At 37.6% G+C, this 22,010-nt stretch overlaps 1 long non-coding RNA gene and 1 other non-coding gene across 3 annotated transcripts in view; one reads left to right on the top strand and one right to left on the bottom strand.

The window, feature by feature from the left end:
* LOC147355100 (uncharacterized) overlaps nucleotides 1–22,010 on the top strand; it is a 151,311-nt gene that overhangs the window by 57,658 nt on the left and 71,643 nt on the right. For both annotated transcript variants that reach the window (XR_015144216.1, XR_015144215.1), the window contains exon 2: nucleotides 10,342–10,493. This is a non-coding gene — a long non-coding RNA (uncharacterized LOC147355100). The remainder of the gene's footprint in view (nucleotides 1–10,341; nucleotides 10,494–22,010) is intronic.
* Nucleotides 10,337–10,501, bottom strand: LOC147355101 (U1 spliceosomal RNA). The gene has a single exon (XR_015144948.1). It is a non-coding gene; the product is annotated as a U1 spliceosomal RNA (small nuclear RNA).

Below are 22,010 nucleotides of genomic sequence, written 5' to 3'. Positions count from 1 at the left end.
GCCCGCCAAGTTCCTCTCTCTGTCCATGGAATTTTTCAGGCAAGAATACTGGAGTGATTTGCCATTTCCTCCTCTAGGAGATCTTCCTGGTTCAGGGATCAAACCCACTTCTCTTGTATCTCCTACGTTGTCAGGCAGGTTCTTTACCACTGGCACTACTTGGGAAGCCCTAGTTACATGCATACCTCATTTTATTGCCCTTTGCTTTATTGAATTTCCAGATACTACATTTTTTACAAATTGAATGTTTGTGGGGACTCTCAGTCAAGCAAGTCTGTCAGTGCCATTTTTTTGCAATAGCGTTTACTCACTTGTGTCACATTTTGATAATTCTCACAGTATTTCAATTTTTTTATTATTATATTTGTTATGGTAATCTGTAATCAGTGATCTTTGGATGTTAGTACTGTAAAAAGATTGAGACTTGCTGATGTTTCAAATGATGGGTTAACAATAAAGTATTTTTAGCAGTAAAGTATTTTTATGTAAGTTATACACATTTTTAGACATAATGCTATTGCCCACTTAATAAACTACAGTATGATGTAACATACCTTTTATATGTGTTAGAAAATAAGAAAATTGTGTGACTCACTTTATTGTAATATTTGCTTTATTGGAATTTTCTGAAACTGAACCTGTAATATCTGTGAGGTATGCCTATAGTCTCCTATGACCCTATGTTTTTCTGTAGTATTAGTTGTACTTTCCTTTTTAATTTCTATTTTTGAGTGTTCTTTTTTTTTCCTTGATAGTCTAGCTAAAGTTTTCTCAATGTTGTTTATCTTTTTGAAAAACCAACTCTTAGTATCACTGATCATTTTTACTGTTTTTCTCATCTCTAGTTCATTTATTTCCATTCTGATCATTATTATTTCCTTCCATCTGCTAACTTTGGGCTTAAATTGTTCTTTTTTAAATTCCTTGAAGTATGAAGTTAGGTTGTTTAGTTGAGATCTTTCTTATTTCCTGATGTTTGTATATTTTGCCATGAAATCCCCCCTTAGAACTGCTTTTGTAACATCTCATAGGATTTGGTAATTTGTATTTCCATTTTTATTTATTTATTTATTTTGGTATGTCTGTTAAGTCTCTGTAGTCTAAAGCATAGGTCAATTCCAACATTTCCTTTTTTATTTTCTTTCCAGATGATCTATCCATTATTGACTGTAGGGTATTGAAATCTACTATTATTGTATTGCTCTCTAATTCTTGTTTCAGATTTGTTACTATATGCTTAAGATACTTAGGTGCCCAAATGTTGGGTATATATATATTTATATCTTCTAAATGTATTGAGTCCTTTTACTTTATATAAAGATCTTTGTCTTTAGTTACCATTTTCAGCTTCAAGTCTATTTTATCTGATATAAGAAGAGCTATAATAGGAAAAGGAGTATGTCAAGGCAGTATATTGTCACCCTGCTTATTTAACTTATATGCAGAATACATCATGAGAAACACTGGGCTGGAAGAAGCACAAGCTGGAATCAAGATTGCCGGGAGAAATATCAATAACCTCAGATATGCAGATGACACCACCCTTATGGCAGAAAGTGAAGACGAACTGAAAAGCCTCTTGATGAAAGTGAAAGAGGAGAGTGAAAAAGTTGGCTTAAAGCTCAACATTCAGAAAATGAAGAGCATGGCATCTGGTCCCATCACTTCATGGGAACTAGATGGGAAAACAGTGGAAACAGTGTCAGACTTTATTTTTTGGAAGTCCAAAATCACTGCAGATGGTGACTGCAGCCGTGAAATTAAAAGATGCTTACTTCTTGGAAGAAAAGTTATGACCAACCTGGATAGCATATTGAAAAGCAGAGACATTACTTTGCCAACAAAGGTCCGTCTAGTCAAGGCTATAGTTTTTCCAGTGGTCATGTATGGATGTGAGAGTTGGACTGTGAAGAAAGCTGAGCGCCAAAGAATTGATGCTTTTGAACTGTGGTGTTGGAGAAGACTCTTGAGAGTCCCTTGGACTGCAAGGAGATCCAGCCAGTCCATTCTGAAGATCAGCTCTGGGATTTCTTTGGAGGGAATGATGCTGAAGCTGAAACTCCAGTACTTTGGCCTCCTCGTGCGAAGAGTTGACTCATTGGAAAAGACTCTGATTCTGGGAGGGATTGGGGACAGGAGGAGAAGGGGACGACAGAGGATGAGATGGCTGGATGGCATCACTGACTCGATGGACGTGAGTCTGAGTGAACTCCGGGAGTTGGTGATGGACAGGGAGGCCTGGCGTGCTGCGATTCATGGGGTCACAAAGAGTCAGACACGACTGAGTGGCTGAACTGAACTGAACTGATATACACTTTATTTTGGTTTTTACTTGAATGAAATTTCTTCTTCTGTCCTTTATTTTGGACTTCCCAGATGGCTCAGGGGTAAAGAATCTGCCTGCCGATGCAGAAGGTGCAGGAGATACAGGTTTAATCCCTGAGTCAGGAAGATCCCCTCGAGAAGAAAATGGCAACCCATTCCAGTATTCTTGCCTGGGAAATCCCATAGGCAGAGGAGCCTGGTGGGTTCTAGTCCATGGGGTCTCAAAAAGAGTCAGACATGACCTAGCAGCTAAACAACAACAACATCCTTTGTTTTGAAACTATATGTGTCTTTAGAGCTGAAATATGTTTCTTCTAGGTAGCAGACACCTCTGTAACTAAGGTTTTATGACTTTTTTTGCTTCTTAAAATTCAAGAGCCTATTAGAAATTTTTCTTTTGTATTCCAGAAGGTGGAGCTATAGCTCAGGTTTGTGGTTTTTCCCTGGCCTATTATCAGATTAGCCTCTTTGTCTACTCTGGCTCCCTCTAAGTGTTTGCTAATGGGGCCTGCAACAGAGTGCTGTGGGAGGGAGGGGGAAATGTGGGTTTGGCACTTGAGGATTTGGGGATACCCAGAGGCCTGGAAGGGACATCCTTGAGTGGGATACTCCCAGAGGTTTGTGGATAGACTTCCTGCTGAAGTCCTGAAGCCAACAGCAGGGAATATATTCCTTTAATGCCCTTTGATATTCTTATCTGTTTCCTTCTCTTTCTCCTTCTTTCCCCTACCCAGTCATAGAGGTTCCTCCTCAAAAATCAAGAGCTGTTGGAGACAAACAGCTTTCTCCAGATGTAAGCCTCACCCCTAGGGTGGTTGAGCAATCACTCACAACTTTTGCTTCCCACCTCCTTTGCAGGAGAGGTCACCATTACAGCAGCCAAAAGTTTAGTCCCTGCGGTGTAGCTCTGAGGTGGAAGCAGGGTGGCGTGAGTCTCCCTGTCTTCTATGTCCAAACTTACCTCTGTCCTGATTCGATGGAGTGTTAGAATCTCGCCTCTAGCAGGCTATGCTTTTTATAAATTCTTTCTCCATGGGTATCTGCCCAGTTGTACACTCTCCAATTTTTTTTTTTTTTCCTTCCTAATCAAGTCCAGTGGAGTGTGGAGCAGGTTCCCTGAATCCCTTGGATCCACAGCCCTTACCAAATTCTTGTTTGTTTATTTTGGGATGCTCTTGTGGGCTAGAAACCTGGGTCCCTTGGCATAAAGTACAGAGGTACTTTTGTTTGGTTATGAGTATCTGGTTAGTTGTTTTTAAAAAGGAGAGGTAAAAAAAAAAAAAAAGAGGAATGACTTATGCTACCATGAGGCTGACATCATTCCTAATAAATCCTCCAATTTTATAATTCATAGTTTAGAAAGAAAAGATTTCTAGTAGATGTCATCTTCTGGAGAAGTCAAGATTACATAGCCAATGTACATTATCTTTTTAAGTAAATTTGTAAAATATGAGTTTGATTTATTTCATGTATAATTAACAGATTTTTGAAATAAGATATCTATACTTCATTTGAAAAAGAAAATTCTTGATTCCTGTTTTATAAATGAGGGAAGTCAAAGACTATTATGAATCATAAAGGAATATCTACTGTTTGTTGGCAAATAGGATGTGTTTATTGTCGGAAACCTTTGGCAAGTGCTCAGAATTCTGAAAAATATTAAACTCCTGACCTAAGGTAAACAGGTTGAGCAGTAGATGAGAAAACATACAGTATATATGTATTTATGGTAACCTCCTCTCTGCCATACACATACAATTAAAATTAAAAGTCAACATTTTTAGACATAAGTATATATGTGTTAATTTGTTAGAGTTATACTCTAGCCAACTGTGGCTGAATTCCCAGCAGGACCAGTTTCTTAGGCATGCAGCCTGTGTAGCTATTAGAAAGGCCTTCCCACCTCTGGTCAAATGCTCTATTGTTATTATGTTAAATTTCTCTATATTTTTTCAACAGGGGTTCTACATTTTCATTTACCACTGGAACCCAGTAGTAGGAATGAATATAGTTAATTCCATATTCAAGGATGAGCATATCAAGAGACAGACAGGTGGAGGACAATGTAATTTTTTATGATCTGGTCATGGAGTTTTTGCAGCATCAAGTTTACTACCTTCTACTAATATTTATTGGGGCAGAGTTTCCCTGGTGGCTCAGTAGTAAAGAATCCACCTGCCAGTGACAGAGACACAGGTTCCATCCCTGGGCCAGGAAGATCCCCTGGAGAAGGAAATGGCAATCCACTCCAATATTCTTGTCTGGAGAATTCCATGGGCTGAGGAATGGTGAACTACCATACAAGGGGTCACAAAAGACTCAGACACAACTAAATGACAACAAACAATTCATTGGGCCAAGTCACAAAATTCCATCCATTCAAAGGAGGAGAAAAGGACTACCTCTTCAAGAATGAAAATACGTCTATAGTCATTTTTTGGATTTTACCTTCCATTCATGTAGAAATTATATGAGTAGTTAACATATGGGCATTACCCCAAATACAGCTTTTCTTCACAACTCAAAGTAATGCTTAGAAAAATGCATGTTCCTGGGAAAGAGTTAAGAACACAAACTTCAGAATCTAACCCCTGAGTTTGAGTTCTACTTCCTATTGGGATTTTGGCAGGGTGCTTAACTTACTAAGTTTTCTTATCTACATGATTAGAATAATCATAGAAATTACCTTTTATGATTATGCATGTAAGGCTTAAATGACTTGGTACATGGAAAACTATGGGCCCTCAGTATTTTGTTATCTGATATGATAGACTTATATAGACAGAATATAATGAGCAATAAGACATAATGCTCCCTACTCCCTTTAACCTGTCACCTCAGACTCATAATGAAGATTACAGTAGAATGACGTAAAGAGAGTGTATTCCCTTGCTAGAGCTTCAAATGGCTTAACAGAGTGCCACAGACTTGGGGTGGCCTCAACAACAAAAACTTATGTTTTCATAGTTCTGGAGGTAGAAGTCTGAGACTGAGGTGTCAGCCAGCTGGTTCTTTTCAAGAACCAAGAGGGAAGTAACTGTTTCAGGTCTTTCTCCTGGCTTTTACGTGGCCATCTTTTCCTTGTGACCTGACATCATCAGCACTTTGTCAATGTTTGTATTCAAATTTTCTCTTCTTTTAAGGACACCAGTCATAGTGTGTTCAGCCCATCCCAATGGCATTATTTTCATTTAATTAGCTTTTTCAGGACCCTTTCTACAAATAGGATTACATTCTAAGATATGGGGGTGGGGTGATTAGGGCTTCAACATGAATTTCTGCAGGGATACAATTCAGCTCACAACAGACAGTAATTTTGGTGAATATCATTATGGAGAAAATATATTTCGTTGATCAGAAGTTATCAATAATTTGCCACAAAATTTTCCTAAAGTTAATTAGTTTTTGAAAGTAACTGAAAATATCATGAAAGAGTGATTCTTATTTTCATAAGCCTGGATAATGCCATTGGATTACTAATTTCATAACTGTGAAAAAAAATGTACCATATCCCAGCATGTAATTTTTCTCTGCATAACCACTTTCATCAATAAGGCTAGTGGAGGTGATGGGTTCTGGTTGAGCTATTTCAAATCCTAAAAGATGATGCTGTGAAAGTGCTACACTCAATATGCCAGCACATTTGGAAACTCAACAATGGCCACAAGACTGGAAAAGGTCAGTTTTCATTCCAATCCCAAAGAAAGGCAATGCCAAAGAATGTTCAAACTACCACACAATTGCACTCATCTCACATGCTAGCAAAATAATGCTCAAAATTCTCCAAGCTAGGCTTCAGCAGGATGTGAACTATGAACTTCCAGTTGTTCAAGTTGGATTTGGAAAAGGCAGAGGAACCAGAAATCAAATTGCCAATATTCACTGAATCATCAAAAAAGCAAGAGAGTTCCAGAAAAACATCTACTTCTGTTTTATTGACTATGCCAAAGCCTTTGACTGTGTGGATCACAATAAACTGTGGAAAATTCTGAAAGAGATGTGAATACCAGACCACCTTACCTGCCTCCTGAGAAATCTGTATGCAGGTCAAGAAGCAACAGTCAGAAATGGACATGGAACAACAGACTGGTTCCAAATCGAGAAAGGAGTACATTAAGGCTGCATATTGTCACCCTGCTTATTTAACTTATGTGCAGAGTACATCATGTGAAATGCCAGGCTGGATGAAGCACAAGCTGGAATCAAGATTGCCAGGAGAAGTATCAATAACCTCAGATATGCAGATGACACCACCCTTATGGCAGAAAGCAAAGAAGAACTGAAGAGCCTCTTGATGAAAGTGAAGGAGGGGAGTGAAAAAGTTGGCTTAAAACTCAACATTCAGAAAACTAAGATCATGGCATCTGGTTCCATCACTTCATGACAAATAGATAGGGAAACATTTTTTTAATATTAAAAAATAGTGAGAGACCTTATTTTGGGGGGCTCCAAAATCACTGCTGATGGTGACTGCAGCCATGAAATTAAAAGATGCTTGCTCCTTGGAAGAAAAGCTATGACCAACTTAGACAGCATATTAAAAAGCAGACACATTACTTTGCCAACAAATGTCCATCTAGTCAAGGCTATGGTTTTTTCAGTAGTCACATATGGATGTGACAGTTGGACTATAAAGAACACTGAGTGCCAAAGAATTGATGCTATTGAACTGTGTGGTATTGGAGAAGACTTTTGAGAGTTCCTTGGACAGCATGGAGATTCAACCAGTCAATCTTAAAGGAAATGAGTCCTGAATATTCATTGGAAGAACTGATGCTGAAGGTGAAGCTCCAATACTTTGCCCACCTGATGTGAAGAGCTGACTCATTGGGAAAGACTGAAGGCAGGAGGAGAAGGGGATGACAGAGGATGAGATGGCTGGATGGCATCACTGACTCAATGGACATGAGCTTGCACAAGCACTGGGAGGTGGTGATGGAGAGGGAATCCTGGCGTGCTGCAGTCCATGGGGTCACAAGGAGTCAGACACTACTGAGCAACTGAACTGAACTGAACTGAAACCTTGATGGGAGACATGTCTTATTTTATCTCCATGGGACCTTTATATAGAAAACAAATTTAAGCCTCTGCTTAAGAGAACTTAACTGAAATCCCCTTAAAGAGATGACAACTCCAGTGTTTATGTATATCTCTACTCTAACTCAGAGTGAATTTAATAAATAATAATTTTAATACTTAAATTTATTCACTTCCATTAGATTGAACCCCAATATGCTGTTTTGTTCAGTGTTTTCATGCATCTGTGTCTTCTCCCCAAATTGATGGAAAGTTTTCTTTATCATCACAACCCTGGATTTGCCACTTTGCCTGGTGTCACTGTCATCTTATGTGATATCTACCATTTAAACCAAATGTGTGGATTGCTCTAATGTTTCTTTCACAACTTGATTACTAACCATAATCACATTCTGAAAGTCTCAAAAACGTGCAAAGAGGCCAAGACACCAAAAATCTGTATCAGAAGTGTATGAAGTTGCAGTGAAGAACTCGTTTCCTTTTCTGAAGCTTAATATCAAAAGAGCAAAGAGTAGAGGAAGTTGGGGTCCCACAGTCCCAGGAGAGCCATGAACATCTTGGTAGTGACATATCTTCTGTATGCAAAGAGACCCCAATGTGAGACCTTAGTATCATTTTGATTGTTATCAATGGATTGTTGTTGTTGTTGTTGTTTTGTTTTTGAGGTATAATGGACATATAACATTACATTTCAGGTATAAAATGTAATGATTGACTATTTGTATACATTGCAAAATGATCACTACTATAAGTCTAGTTTACATCTGCCACCATATATAGTTACTTGATTTTCTTATCATGAAAACTCTTAACATTTATACTTTTAGCAACTATCAAACACATAATGCAGTATTATTAATGATAGTTACCATGCTATATATTATGTCTCCATAGCTTACTGATTTTATAACAAGAAATGTGTACCTTTGGCCCCCTTCACCCATTCTGCTCACCTGCCTTGCTCACCCCTCCTCCCCCTGCCAGTTCAGCAACTACCAGTCTTTTCTCTGTATCTGTAATCTCAGTTTTGTTTTAATACTGTTTTTTAGATTCCGCTATATAAGTGAGATCATACAGTATTTGTCTTTCTTTGACTTATTTCTCATAGCATAATACCCTCAAGTTCCATTCGTGTTGTTGCAAATGGTGAGATTTCCTTTTTATGGCTCTATATTTTATGGTCGCCTTTTCTCCATCTGTTCATCCATCGATGAACTTCAACACTTTAGGTTTTGTCATATCTTGGCTTTAGCAAATAATACTGCAATGGTATCTTTTCACATTAGTGGTTTCCTTTTCTTTAAATAAATACCCAAAGGTGGAATTGCTGGTATGACTGTTCCATTTTAAATTTTTTGAGGAATCTCCATAATGTTTTCCATAGTGGCTGTACCAATTTGCATTCCCACCAACAGTGCACAGGCGTTCCCTTTCCTCCACATCCTTGATGATGCTTGTTATTTCTTGTCTTTTTGATAAGTTTTTCTAACAGGTGTAAAGTAATTTCTTATTGTGTTTCTGGTTTGCATTTCACCAGTGATTAGTGATGTTGAGCATCTTTTCATGTACCTATTGGTAATATTTATGTCTCCTTGGGAAAAATGTGTATTCAAATATTCTGCCCACTTATTAGATTTTTTTTCCCACTGAGTTGTATTATTTCTTTATATATTTCAGATATTGATGTCTTATCAAATATATGATTTGCAAATATTTTTCCCATTCATTTTGTTGATAGTTTCCTTTGTTGTGAAAATGTTTTAGCCTGATGTAGTTCCTTGTGTTTATTTTGCTTTTGTTACATTCGCTTTGTGTGTCAAATCTATAAATCACCCCCAAGACTGATGTCCAGGAACTTTTTTGTTTGTTTACTTATTTGGCCACATCATATAGCTTGTGAGATCTTATTTCCCTGACCAGGTATCCATCCCAGACTCTTGCTAGTGAGAGTTCAGGGTCCTAACCACTGGACCACCAGGGAATTCCCTCTAGGAGGTTTAATGTCCATGTTTTCAACAGGGTTTTATGGTTTCATGTGTTACATTGAATTTTTTAATCCATTCAGATTTAATTGTTGTGTATGGTGTAAGAGAGTAGTCTAGATTCATTCTTTTGCATGTGACTATCCAGTTTTCCTGTCACCATTTTTTGATGAGATTATTCTTTCCCCATTGTGTATTCTTGGTTCCTAGAGAAGGAAATGGCAACACACTCCACTATTCTTGCTGGAAAATTCCAAACAGAGGAGCCTGGTGGGCTACAGTCCATGGGGTTGCAAAGAGTCAGACATGACTTAGCAAATTTTTAATAAACCCATGCATATATAGGCACTTAATTTACTTCTGGGCTCTACTACATTGTGTTGGGATATATATATGTATATATGTATATATATCTGTTTTGAAGCCAGTAGTATACTTTTTTCCCCTAAATTTTACTAGCTATTTTATTTTTTTAGTTATTTGTAAATGCAAATTAAGATATATTGAGAACTTTTTGCTTATCAGATTGGGAAAAAATAAAAATGAATTTTAAAATTTGATGGGAATGTGATTGTTCTGATTATTATAACTTTGTTATGTAGTTTGAAATCAGGGAGTATAATGCTTCTGGCTTTATTTCCCCCACCCCGCCTCCACCCCTCAGGATTGCTTTGGCTTTTTGCAATCTCTTGTGATTCTCTATAAATTTTAGGATTATTTATTCTGTTTCTGTGAAAAATGCCATTGGAATTTTGATAGAAATTGCATTGAACCTGTAGGTTGCTTTGAATGGTATGGACAATTTAATATATTAATTTTTCTCATCCATAAACCTGGGATATCTTTCCATTTATTTGTGTATTCTTCAATTTTCCTTTATCAATATCTTATAGTTGTCAGTGTAGAAATCTTTCACTTCCTTGGTTAACTATTCTGAGTATTTTACTCTTTTTGACACAATTGTAACAGGATACTTTTCTTTTTTTTTTCTTCACAGGAAAACACCAATGCAGTCCCCCCACTACAACAAATTATGCAGTCCAGTTTCCCACATTTGGAGAAATCGCAGGGGCCAGCATATCTGGAGTGCAATAGATGAGCCTTGCCCTGGGGAAACCACCTTCATGACCATAGTATCGCCCCTGCCAGGTAAGTATGGCATTGTTTTCTTAATTTCACATTCTGATAATAACTTATTAGTATAGAGTAATGCAATCACTTTTGTGTAGTTTTGAATCTTGCAACTTTACTGACTTTGTGTATTAGTTCTGACAGTTTTAGTGGAGTCTTTACTATTTGCTATAGTAATATGTCACCAGTAGATAGAGACTATGTTGCTTCTTCCTTTCCAATTTGGATGCCCTTTATTTCTTTTTCTTGCCTAATTTATCTAGTTTTGCATTCCAATATGATGTTGAAGACAAGTGGCAAGAGTAGGCACTTATTCTTGATCTCAGAGGAAAAGCTTCTAACTTTTTATTGTTGGGTATGATATTAACTGTAATCTTGTCATTAATGACCTATATTTTATTGTGGTACATTTCCTCTATACTTTGTTCATAGATTTATCATAAAATCAGTGTTGAATTTTGTCAAGTGCTTTTTCTCATCTATTAAGATGATTGTATAATTGTATCCTTCATTCTGTTAATGTAGTGTATCACATTGATTGGTTTGCCTTTGTTGAACCACCCTTGCATTCCTGGAATGAATCCCATTTGATCATGGCGAACAATCCGTTTAATGTATTACTGAATTTGCTTCACTAATTGTTGTCCGGGATTCTTGCATGTGCATTCATCAGGGATACTGGCCTGTATTTTTTTTTTTTCTTGTTGGCATTCTTGTCTGACTTGGCATTATGATAATGCTGGCCTTTTAAAAGTTTGGAAGGGTTTCCTCCTTTTCTATTTCTGCAAGAATTTGAGAAGTATAGGTATTAAATCTTATTAGAATGTTTGGTAAAATTTACAAGTGATGCAGTCTCGCCCTGACTTTGTTTATTGGGAGGTTTTTGGTTCTGATTCAACATGCATAGTGAACTTTCTGTTCAGATTTTGTTTCTTCATGTTTCAGTTGATAGGTTTTATGTTTCTAGGGATTTATCCATTTATTTTAGATTTCCCATTTTGTTGGTATATAATCATTCATAGTAGTCTTTTTTGATCCTTTGTATTTCTGTGGTATTAAGTGTAATATCACCTCATTGATTTCTTTTTTTTTTTGTAATTTTCTGGGATTTTCTAAGTGATTTTTTTATAAGATTTCAATCTTCTTAAATTTGTTAAGATTTGTTTTATTGCCTTATATGATATATTGTGGGGGACTTTCCATAAGCACTTGAGAAGAATGTGTATTCCATTGCTTTTAGATGGAATGTTATTACATATTGTTAAATGCATCTGTTCTAATGTGTCATTTAAAGCTGATGTTTCCTTATTGTTACTCTATCTCAATGATCCATCCACAGATGGAAGTCAGGTAGCATAGCCCCCTATTATTATTATATTGATGTGTGTTTCCCCTTTTGAAGTGAAAAAATGAAAATGAAAGTCACTCAGTTGTGTCTGACTCTGCAGTCCTGTGGACTGTGAGCCCACCATACTCCTCTGTCCATGGAATTCCCCAGGCAATAATACTGGAGTGGGTAGTCCTTCCCTTCTTCAGGCTATCTTCCTGACCCAGGAATTGAATCCAGGTCCCCTGCATTGTAGGCAGATTCTTTACCATTTGAGCCACGACATCTGTCAATATTTGCTTTATATATTTAGGTGCTCCTAAGTTGGATGCATAAATATTTACAAACATTACATCCTCTTGTAGGATGTAATGACCCCTTCATCATTATGTCATTACTTTCTTTGTTTCTTATTAAAGTCTTTGTCTTACTGTTATTTTGTCTGATAATAGTATAGCTACCCCAACTACCTTTGGGCTTGTATTTGCGTATAATATCTTTCTGTCCCTCTACTTTTAGTTTGTGCATGCCTTTACATCTGAAGTGAGTCCCTTGTAGGCAGCATATAGGTCAGTCTAATTTTCTTGCCCAGTCAGTCATTCTACATATTTTGACTGGAGAGCTTAGTCCATTAACATTAGAAGTCATTATTTATAGATGTGTATTTTTGGCCTTTTTGTTCATTGCTTTCTGGCTGTTTTTTAGTTCCTCTCTGTCCCCTCTCTTGATCACTTCCTTTGTGGTTTGATGACTTTCTCTTTGGGTATGCTTAGATTCCCTCTTCTTTATCTGTGAGTATCTGCTACAGGTTTTTACTTTATGGTTACCATGAGACTTTCCAATAATATGTGTATTTATAACAGTCAATTTTAACTTGATACCTTAAGTTTGAACACATTCTGAGCCTCCTTCTCCCACCTATATTTTATGTTTGTGATGTCACAATTTACATATTTTGTCATGTATAATCCCTTAACATATTATTGTAAGTTATTTTTTATTACTTTACCTTTTTCACATTCATTCTAGCTTTATACATGATTAATCTGTTACCTTTACTAGTGATATTTTTAATTCTGAATGACAACTTTGCCAGGTATAGTACTCTTGGTTGGAATATTTTTTCTTCCAACACTTAGAATTTATTGTGCCATACCTCTGGCCCACAAAATTCCTGCTGAAAACTAAATTTATAATCTTATGGGTGTTCCTTTGTATATAGCAGGTTGTGTTTTCTTTTGCTACTTTTAAATTATCCTCCTAAGTTTGACATTTTACTTCTAATATGTCTTCATGTGGATTCTTGAGTTAACTTTATTTGGATCTCTCTCTCCTTCCTGGATCTGAATGTTTGTTTCCCTCCCCATGTTAGGGAAGTTGCCAGCTATTATGTCTTGAAATAATTTTTCTGCCACTTTCTTTCTGTCTTTTCCTGTGAATATTCACCCTTTTAATGTGAATATTAATCCATCTGATATTGTTACACAATTTCCCTAATCTATCTGTGTTTTTTCATTCTTCTTTTTTTCATTTTAGCTGCTTGAAGTGAATTCTGGTGTCCTGTCTTTAAATTCATTGATCCTTATTTCTGCTTTGTCTGGTGTGCTATTGAACCCCTCTAGTATATTTTTCAGTTTATTTATTATATTCTTCAGTTCTATGATGTCTATATGGTATTTTCTTATGTTTTCTGTCTCTCTGCTGATGATCTCACTGTGGTCATCTGTTCTTTTCTAGAGTTAGTTGAACCGTTAGTTGACCGTTAATTAGTTGACTGTTCTGTTGAACTCTTTTATGGGGGTATTAACTTATCTCTGTTTCATTCATTTCTTTTTGATTTTCTAAATTGGTCTTCATGCATTAGATAAAATAGCTGCCTTTCCCAGTCTTGAAAGAGTGGCTTTGTGTAGGAGATGAATCTTATTGTTCTATCATGCCCTCACTTTTTTCTCTCAAACTTGTATGATTACTAATGCAGTCTATTTTATCTTTAATGACTTCTAGTAGTTGAAATTGTGCAAGACTTGTCATTGTCCCAGAGGGGAGCATCTCATTAAGCACCTAGATTCAGGCTGATTGGCAGCCAGGCAGCCACTATTAAGGTATGCAGACCTAAGGGACTGCAAGTATAGGTATCACTACCAGAGCCATGCAGTTCAGGGTGCTGCCTGGTTAGTAGTAGTAATGAAAATGGGGGCTCCAGGTATGTATATAAGTTCCTTCCCAGGAGATACCTGTGAGCTGTAGCAGAGTAGAAGGAAAGTGCAAAGATAACATCCACTATTCTATGTTACTGATAGTAGCTCCATAGATCACTAGATGTGTCCCACACCTGAAGCCTGTGTCTCAGGCTGAAACTCCAAATAAGCACAGAAAGACTTTGGGTGTGTTTCAGTCTGCTGTTTGTACAGTGTCACAGAGAATGGAGCCTGTCAAGAACTGTCTCTCTGATTATTATAGTCCCATGGAACCCAGGACACAAGCTCCCCTGGCCACCAGAGACAGATGATTGCATGGCATCCCTTGGTTGGCAGCCACAGAAACCAGTGCATCAGACACTGTAAGAGCTCCCCTCTGGGAGGTATAGCTGCTCTGGAACTATCTTCAAGGTCCCTGGAGAGGATTAGAGTTGGCCCTTACATGTATGTTCAATTAGAATCTGTCCCTCAGACTATAACTGTGATGGTAAGCTAAGAGTGCCTAACTCACGGCTCTGTTGCCTTTTTCTGTGCCATGTGAATAGTAACCCTTTGAATTTTTCTTTCTCCATTGGTTACGGTCCAGTTGGAACCACGAACATAAGACCCACTGGCCACCAGAGCCAGGTGATATACAGATGTCCTCTAGCCACAGACAGTAACTGGGGTGTCAGAGAAAGGGATATCCTTTTCTTTCTGGATGATACCAGTGATCTGGAGTGAGGCAGAGGCAGAGTACTGAGATTTCGCCCAACAACCTCCTTTACCTGAGAGTGCCACCATAGGGCTCTAGATGTGCCAAACTAGAAGGCTGCCCCTCATATCAATGTTTCTGCACAAGCAAATAGATTCCTTTCACAGAAAGACAGAGGGTATGTTTCTTTGCTCTCTATGCAGTGCTCTGGCAGACAGTCTGCCAAGAATTGTCCCTCTGATTGCTCCACTATCATGGGACCTAGGATCACTAGCCACCCTGGCCTCTGAGTGGCAACCCTAAAAACTGGCACACCTGATATAAGAACCAGATACATGTAAAAGCTCCCATCTAGGTGATAATGGTGCTAAGAGTGTGGCAAAGACAGTCCCTGGCCATGGCAATCCCTGGGTGGAGCAAGGCACAGGAAGAGTGTATAGATAACACCCACAGGGAGGAAAGTGAAGAAAAAAGAAGGTGGAATCCACTGGCTGGAGCAAGGCAGAGGTAAAGCATATAAATGGCACCCACTGTTGAGGAGGAGAGGGGCTAGATGGTGCCCCCTGGCTGGAATGAGACAGAGGGAGAGTGAAAGACCGTGCCTGCCAGGTAGCAGGTCCCTAGATACGCACTAAATTAGATTCCTGCTTCTCAGCCTGAAACTTTAGGATTAGCAAATGAACCTCTTTCACCTAATCTGGACATCTCTAGATTGACTGCCTCTGCACTGAGCCCTGAGATGGGTGAGTTTGTACATGAGCCCTTTACGAAGCGTTTCTCGCTTCAGTATGGCACTGTTGCTTTCATGGATATGAGTCTCATTGATTTCAAAGCCAGATGGTTTGGAATCTTATCTTTTATGTGCAGGTCTTAAAATTTGGAGCACCCACTGTGTGGTTCAAACCCTTTATTCCTTAAGGAGAACCTCCAGGTTTTAAGTGCCCTCTTGATTGTAGATCTCAGCACCTGGGGTGGGGAATTCATGGTGAGATTGTGTTCCAGCTTCTGTAACCCACTTCAGTGTGGGGTTTTTTTTGTTTGTTTCATTTGCCTGAAGTATAGGAGTTGCTCAGCCAGTTTTTAAGTTTTTTCTGAGGAAACTGTTACATACTTACAGATTCGGTGTGTTCATGGCAGGAGGAGAGTCCAGAATTCTGCTATGTCACCATCTTGAACCAGAACCCATCTTGAACTTTGATTATTAAAATACAGATAGTTATCACAAATGGAGGGACTAGGAACAGAGAGATAGCACCTAATTGGCTGCACAACTAAGTTTTACATGTCATCTAAAAATAGCAGTAAAATCATTGGAATGGCCATTTTTCATCATAAGTTATTCTTCATAATTATCTTTTGGTATACTAGGTCTAACCATATGAGTATTTATAACCAACCAGTTCTTATCTTTCAAAACATCTCAAATATCTAGTTGGAAAGTGAGGTTCAACACCTTTCTATATTTAGCTTATTTTTAAATTAGGACATTTTTTAAAAAGTTAGAATGAGTATTTCAATTGCAGAAATATATTCTGCTCTTCCAAGAAAGAAAAAATGAAATTAATTTACATAATAGAATACTCTCTTTCTGTGGTTTGAAATACTTTAGAAGTGAAGTCCTGTTTAATATATGGAGTTGCAAGGATACCTGAAACAGTAAAATCCTGGAGAAATATGGCTAATAGATTAAAATTTCCCTATTTATTTAGATAATACAAACTTTAAAAATATAAAAATGTTACTTTAAAAAAATCCACAGTTGAAATTGGAACACAAATACTTATATTTCAACAAGGAACTGTCAACATGCAGCTCTCATTTTTGGTTGAATCTTATTAACTTGCCATATTTTAAATATCAAAATTATCTTGCCTTTTACTTATGGTTTTATTTAAATTTTAATATTCAAATAAGCTAAGTTTAAAAATTTTATGATCTGTCTATGCTTGTTGTCTTGAAATTTAATACTGTTGAGCAACAATTTAGTCATAATCCTCCACAGTTAGTATAAAAAGAAGAAATAAGACTATGAAAAATCAGAGGCTCTGAATGTCTAAGCAAGACATAATCATGTTGTATACAAAAAACTAAGTAATATAATTAATTGCTAACTTTATAAAAATCTTTCAAAGTGAGAGAAACATTTCCTTATGATTAAAAAAAAAATAGGAAGATAGAATTGTGAGGCAGGAAGGAGTTGGAAGAGAGGGGAAAAGGAAAAGAGGAAAGACAAAAATTGTAATTACTTTTGGCTTTCCGTTGACCAAAGTTAATCTTTCTGGTAAAAAGAAGTTCCTCATTTTATAAAAAAGAATTTGACAGAGAACTAATATATTAGAATCAACAGCATTCTCTTTTGTAATCCCTAGGATTAAAGGGAATAGGAATCTTCTATATATTCATGAGGATGTAATTGTGAAAACTTGAGGAAATGTTAAATATTAGGGAGTAAGAGCCACATATGTTATACATGTTAGGTATCAGGAATAAGAGTTATAAAAAGAAAAGTCATAGAAGGGTGGGAAAATCTGGATAAGATGCCATAATGGGGTTGTGGTTAATTAAAAAACATTAAAGTAAAAGATGCTGGAGGTCTTGAAGATTTAGAAAATATAAAGTAGAGTGAAAAAACTCTCAACTATTTTGTCTAGAAACTACTTACATTGGACCACTATACCACTTTTGAAAACAGGTTTTCTGTTTATAAATACCTAAATTTTAGTTCTGAAATACTTCCAACATACAGCACATAAAACAAGCAATGCCATGTCTCTGGGGGCCAACTAGATTACAAAGGCTATGAGAAGGAAACCTTCAGGGGGTTCAAGATTGTTGTTGTTATTATTGAACTAGCAGAAGCCATGCAAAGGATTATAATAGAAGAATCAACATGGTTGGAAGCAGGTTCCCAATTCCTTCCTAGGTCCTCCCAGAATTGCACACAAATTTTAGCCAGGACTGCCTATTGGAGGGAAGAATCTGATAGACCGGAAGACCTCAGAGGTTTCACGGGCTTGTAGCCCTTTATTCTAATTCACTAAACATTTCATATAAGTTCCTCACCACTCAACCACCATTTGTGATCCATAAATAAGTACAGATCAGTACAGACAGAGTGGACAGTCAGGTGCACTGGCCCAAATTCTACCCACTGCAAAGATTTCTCTTCCCACTAACCATTTAATGAAGATTTTAATGCTACAGACTTCCAATTTAGTTTGGTGATATCATATCACATATCACCATCTAGAGGACAGGTATGATCATTTTCTTCATTACCCAGTCATGGGAACTTTCCACGAAGCCATTGATAAGGTTTGAGAAAGACCAGGCAATAAAACAGGGGTAGGTACATGCACTGGGAGTGCAAACTACCTGCTCACGCAGCCTCGTCGTGGCTTCAAGATCTTCAGGACCTCTTCTTCTTCGAGGTGTTGGCGACTCAACAGTGACAGATGGAGTTTACCTTCCAGGAGACAGAGACAAAATAAAAAAACACGTCATTTTTTTTTCAATTTGCAAAACCATGGTTTTTTGTTTTATGTACAGCAGTGAGTACTAAGGAGAAAATTTTTAAATAAAGAAACATTTGAATCAGTTCTAATGAGGTGGATGAAACTGGAGCCTATTATACAGAGTGAAGTAAGCCAGAAAGAAAAACACCAATACAGTATACTAACGCATATATATGGAATTTAGAAAGATGGTAACAATAACCCTGTGTACGAGACAGCAAAAGAGACACTGATGTATAGATCAGTCTTATGGACTCTGTGGGAGAGGGAGAGGGTGGGAAGATTTGGGAGAATGGCATTGAAACATGTATAATATTGTGTATGAAACGAGTTGCCAGTCCAGGTTCAATGCACGATACTGGATGCTTGGGGCTTGTGCACTGGGACGACCCAGAGGGATGGTATGGGGAGGGAGAAGGGAGGAGGGTTCAGGATGGGGAACACATGTATACCTGTGGCGGATTCATTTCAATATTTGACAAAACTAATACAATATTGTAAAGTTTAAAAATAAAATTAAAAAAAAAGAAACATAAAGCAGGTAGAGAAAATGATAAGTCGTTTACAGTGGTGTGGAAAGGTAATAGTTGGGCGAACAGAATGAAAAAGGAGGTAAAGCAAAATGCTGTGTGGGCATCCATGGGGAGAATGTTCCATGCAGAGAGAGAACCTGTGCAAACAGGCTGAGATAGGAGCTTGTTTATATTATTAACGGAGACCTGTGTGACTGCAGCGCAGTGAAAAAGAAGAAGAGTGGAAACACTGTTGATGGCAGCCTGATATTTACCACCTTACACACTTTTATTTCCCGGAGTCAATTAGGAAGCCATTAGAGAACTTTGAGCAGACATGCTACATCATTTGACTGACATTTAAATAGGATCATACAGGCTTCAATATTTCAGAATCGACTGAAGGGGATCAGTGAGGAGACTGTTTCAGTTATCCAGGAGAATCATGTAGGTTAATGGTGTAGGTAGTAAGCGGTGTTTAACCCTTAGGACAAGAGGGTGTTTTGATGGGTTAGTGTTAGTCACTCAGTACTGTCTGACTCTTTTGCAATCCCATGGACTGTATAGCCCAACAGGCTTCACTGTCCATGGAATTCTCCAGGCAAGAATATTGGAGTGAGTTGTCATTCCTTTCTCCAGAAATCTTTCCAACCCAGTGATTGAAACCACGTCTCCCGTGTTCCTGGCAAACTCTTTACTGTAACAGCCACTAGGGAAATCTTAACTATTAGAGAAAGAGAAGAAATGACTTAAAGAAATGGAAAGAACTACGACGAGAAACACTTTTAGAGCTAGACTGGGGGTGGGGTGGGAAATCATATCTGTTCTGGACATGTTAATTTGGGGTACTGCTCAGTCGGTTGTGTACATCTTATATGTATACATAGATAGAAATTGGGAATTAACAGCCTGGAGATGTTTATAGCTGAGACTGTACGAGATCATCATGTGAGTAATCCAGGGAAGAAAAAAGTCTGCAGACTGAGCCCTGGGTGTTGCACTGCTGAGCTCAGAGACAGAGCCATGAGCAGAAGCCAGCATAAGGCAGTGACATGCAGTAGGCAGTAAGAAGCCAGAAATTCAGGAGTGTGTGTGTCTCACAAGAGTGTCAGGGAAGAGTGATGAGAATCACATATTAGACTTTTAAATTTCATTCTCCACATCTTTTAATCCTTTTCATAGTTATGACTCTATGCCAAATTCTAGACATTTTCCTCAAGGGCAGTACAGCAGAGTGGTTGAGAGCACAGCTCACAGAGCCAATCTGCTTGTCACTACCAAATTCCAGCCAGCAAGAATGTACTGAGTATACTTACAAAAATAACAATAAAATTAATAACAAACAACAAAAAATCATAGTCTAGCAAGTACTTCTTTAGCATTTGTAGGCTTGGGAAGCACTCAGTTGGTATTAGTTATCATCTAGCTTCCAGGTTACTAATTTCCGTTCACCTGTTTCTAATCAATTGCTTAATGTGTTAAATGTTTAAATGATAATTTTTAATTTTGGAAACTTATATTTAATTCTTTTCAAATATTCCTATTATAAAAGTCTGTCTTTTATTCTTATAACTTGATTTTATATTGTGTTTTTAATTTGAAGCATATCTTCATAATATCTACCAGTTTGCTTTATTACCTAAATTTCTGAGGTTCTATTCAACTGGCTTGGCATGGCTGTACTTCTCTTATATGAAAGATTTTTGTTTGACTGTTTTGTTGTTGTTGTTGGATTGTGAGTTTGACTTCTGGGCTTTTATTTATAAGGAACCTGTAGGATCAGAGACATTTTGTACTTGCTTTTGCCTAGAACTCCAAGCCTACAGCCATCTTCTGGGTCAACACTTATTTCCTTATGTAGGTTTCTAACTGTAGGGTTTCCAGAACCATTTGGTTACTATACACTGAACCAAAGGGCTTCCCCTGTGGCTCAGCAGTAAAGACTCTACCTCCAGTGCAGGAGACTTGGATTTGATCCCTGGATCAGGCAGATCCCTTGGAGGAGGAAATGGCAAACTACCCCAGTATTCTTGCCTGGAGAATCCTATGGACAGGGAAGCCTAGTGGGCTACAGTTCATGGGGTCACCAAGAGTTGGCCATGACTGAAGTGACTGAGCACACGTGAACCAAAAGCCCGGTAGATAAAGATCCACTGTTTCAGGTCAGCATCCAGGTAGACACACTATTTTCTTCATCATCCCCATGTGTAATTAGGCAGACTTTGTGCACCTTCTTCACAGGAATGGAGGCTCCGAGTGTCTCAGCTTTATGTGGGAGTCTCAGTACTAAATCCTTGCTTAGGTTACCAAGAACAGTAACCAAGCTCTCTCTGCAGTCCCACTGCCAGCTGATTTTCCTATAATCCACCTTGGAGTTCTATTTTGGTTCTTTGCTTGGGGATTTCCCTTTCTTACAGTGAGAATGCCTCTTAAATTTTATCCCACATTTGTAGCAGGGTTAATTTTTGTCAGTTGGGGTCAGAGATTGAAGCCACATTATCTATTTCACCATATTACCAAAGTCACAATCACTCTACATAGGTTTTCAAGCCTGGAATTTTATGTTAAGATTATGTATGAAGATTGTTCAGAGGTATACTGAAGGAATACATAGTTGGCAAGCAAGCTGTAGTTGTATACACTTCCAGGTCAAGGTAAAAATCTCCAGGAATAAAAAAGACAGAAAGATGTGATAGTATCATCATTTGACTATTAAATACTATTTTTCTACCCTTGTAAGCAGGCATTTATTTACCCCACCACATGACTTTCCATTATGCTTATAGGACATAAGCTAGATGAAATAGAAATGAAAATATTCTCAGTAAAATAGCTAAATTAGTCCAGCTATTTTGTAAAATAAAACTACCGGAAGGTTTATAGTTTCAGTTTTATATCAAAATCCTGACCTTGTCTCAGTATTCTTATTTTACAGTAGTCTGTAACATTATGACTACTCTGCAAAAGTTTTAAGTTTCACAAGTTATGAAGTTTATAAAGACCTAGCCGCAAGGAAGGAGGAGCTGAGATAAATCTAACTAATTGAATTTTGCTTTATCAATCTTTTTTAGAATGCTATGCTTGCTTATATTGAGTTTTCAATTCAGATATAGAAGATAATTTGGTACTGAAAAGCAACTGTCTTTGACTTGGCATTAAGAGGATCCATGTAATTCACTATGCTACTTACCTGTTTAGGAAATCAAAAATGTGCTAGCAGAACAACAAAAATTGTTACAGCCCTGCCGGTTTCGTTTTAACATGGTTAATGTTTAAGTGCAACAGAAAC

Source organism: Bos grunniens, chromosome 17 (genome assembly GCF_055505025.1).
Source record: "Bos grunniens cultivar Pamir isolate PY7600 chromosome 17, Bosgru_T2T1.0, whole genome shotgun sequence".
Lineage (NCBI taxonomy): Eukaryota > Metazoa > Chordata > Mammalia > Artiodactyla > Bovidae > Bos > Bos grunniens.
This window is presented reverse-complemented; position numbering and strand designations above follow the sequence as displayed.